Here is a 2940-nt window from a genome sequence, read left to right as displayed (position 1 = left end):
CATGCTGCTATCCATAACAACATAATTCAATAATATAATTCTATAAACCAAACCATGAAACAACACATTTTGATCTTCTTCATAAGGCTGCCACAAGTTTACACATACCTATCAATTTCCACTTTCACTTTTCAAGCTTACAATTCAAACCTTGCACATAGAATTCAACTTCAATACAATTAAACATTTAAATCATCATTCAAACCACTATTTACATGCAAGAATAAGCTACTCTTATTGAGGTTCCATGGCTGCCAAAATGTACATTTCCACTAATTCATCAAACTTCAAAAATTCTTCCACAAATCAACTACCCACAACATCCACTCAAAGTTTAATGAAGAATGGGAAAGGAAATGAGCACTTACTTAATTTGAAGCTTGTTAAAAACTCATCAAAACCCTTCCTTCTTGCTGCCAATCTCTTTTCCAAGTTGTGTAGGCAAGCTTTAATGAAGAAGTTGAGGTGAAATGAGGGCTTAAATGGAGGTGCAAGGTGGTTGTTCATGTTTCGGCCATGGAGTTTCCATGGTGTTCCATTCGGGCATTGTTTTGAGAGGTTGAAGATGAAGTCATCTTTTGTCCCAAATGGCTTTTACATCTGTCCACTTAAAGGTTTATTTAATCCCATAGTGCTCCACTAATCATCCTAAGCATTATAATAATCAACTTTAGTTAATTTCAATTACATCCCTTAGATTTCCTTCATTTATTCTATGTAATTGACTTCTAATTTTTATGGCATTTCCTAAGTGCAATATCATTTATTTTTAATGGACATTTAGGTCAAAAGGCAACTCGGGGTGTCAATTGACCACAATGCCCCTATTCGGGTTGCATTCCTTATTTTTCAGTAACACCGAGTTTTATCGTTTTCTCAATTTCTCGTTTTTCTTTGTACTAATTAATTAATTTTTCTTTGATATTTCTAATGACATTTATACTTCAATAGATATTTATTTAAGTCTAAAAAATATTTTCTAGGTTTCCCGCAGTCCAGGGCTAGTCAACGGTCTTCGCCGCAACTTCCTGATGCAGTCACCCATCGCTACGGTTTTTGGCTCGTTTAACTTGGTTACATTTCATTGCTATTATTTTTCCTTTATTTTTCTTTTATTTTTCTTTCTTGTATTTCATTATTTTATGTCTCCTCACTAACATTTAGATGTAGTTCTAGGCATCCTAGCTGTCCGGACAGACACTGGTCACCGAAACAGTAGAACGCACTATCGAACATAGGGGTGTTACAGGCCACCCCACAAGAGAGAAGAATAGCTAAACAAGAACACCAGTTCAGCCCAGCTGCCCCAGCAACAAAACTATTGTTCCCACCCAAGTCATCAGTAACTCTAAATCGATTAGTCACCCTAGTGTGTAAGATGCAAAAGTAATTGCAGGTCCTCAAGTGGTACCAACTCTCCTGCAATAGCAGGTGCATATGCCCCAGGTGACCTTTGATTCTTTTGGCTCAGGAGGCAACAACTTTAGAGGAACTACAATGTCTACTGTGCAGATACCTCAACCTGTACTAGCATCTTTTCCCCAGGTACTAGCTCCTGTAGTCCAGGTACTTGTCATTCCAGCTGCACCCAAAGTGTCAATGGATGATGAATGGTCCTGGCCTTAGACAGATTGGCCAACCAAAGTTCTATAATTTATATCCAGAATTTATTAACAGGAAGAACCATATCCAAGAGGGTACCAAATCTCGGACTTCATTGTCTTTTCAGGAGAAGATGGATAGTTGACTCTTAAGCACATAGCAAGGTTCTCAATATAGTGTGCTGAACTGGAGAATTACTAGAATTTTGCTAGTTACAAGCTGAGACTATTCCAAAACTCTCTCACTGGTACCGTGTTTACTTAGTATTCTACCCTTCTTAGAAACTTTGTGCATTTTGGGTAGGAGATAGATAGGCTATTTCACGCTCAGTTCTTTAGAGCTAAGCCAGAAGTATATGTTACTGAACTGTCAAGAATGATACAAAAAGGGGGAGAAACAGCTGATGCTTTTTATTTGCTTAGTTCAAGAAAATGAGGAATAGATTCTTATTAGAGATCGAGTATGTGAAGATGGCCCAACAAGGATTGGACATCAAGCTGAAGAAGAAGTTCCAGGGGATGGAGTTTAGGGATTTTTATGATCTTGTAGCCAAGGTAGATGAGTACGAGGAGTTATTAATGGAAAAGTCACATCAAAAGAGGACATTTACGAGAACCTACTACTAGGAGGTAAATAAACATGAACTTGTTGTAGCTGACTTGGTGACTATGGTACTTGTGTCTGTCCTACTTTAGGTGTTTCGAACAAGCCAGCTCTATAAAGGAAAACATAATCTACTTTAAATATACCCCTTCAGTACGCCTTTGATACTAATAAATAGAGGAGATATTCGAGTTCCTATTGAAGGAGAAGTTCATTAATCTCCCTCCTAACCATAAGCTACCAGCCAGAGAAGAAATGAAGCGGAGAGATTACTATAAGTACCATGACTCCTAGAATCACAACACCAACAGTTGTTGGGCTCTCATGGGAGTGATCTAAGACCCCATCAATAAGGGTATCTTGAAGTTCCTAGAGAAAAAGAAGCAATGATCATTGATGAAGAACTATTTCCTCTTATGGCTCCCATTAACATAGCCACTGTGGATTTAAGGGCTATCATTAATAAACTTAGAAGATTATAGGTTCAAACTGAGGCAATCCAGAAGTCTAGAGGTTCCTTTCATAACTATTCAACCTATGGCACTTTCCCAAGGGTTACTAGTGTTAGTAGTATGCCCTAGAGCATATCATTTTGTATGTATCTTGTACATATCTTATTAATAAAAGGCAATTTCACTTTTCAGTTTACATAATATATTTATGTGTAATAGAAAAGGTCCATTGATATTTTGTTAGAAATTATATTCTTAAGTTGTTAAGAATATGAGTGACGGT

Source organism: Hevea brasiliensis, chromosome 6 (assembly GCF_030052815.1).
Source record: "Hevea brasiliensis isolate MT/VB/25A 57/8 chromosome 6, ASM3005281v1, whole genome shotgun sequence".
NCBI lineage: Eukaryota > Viridiplantae > Streptophyta > Magnoliopsida > Malpighiales > Euphorbiaceae > Hevea > Hevea brasiliensis.
The sequence above is the reverse complement of the archived record's forward strand: the minus strand, read 5'-3'. Positions refer to the sequence as shown.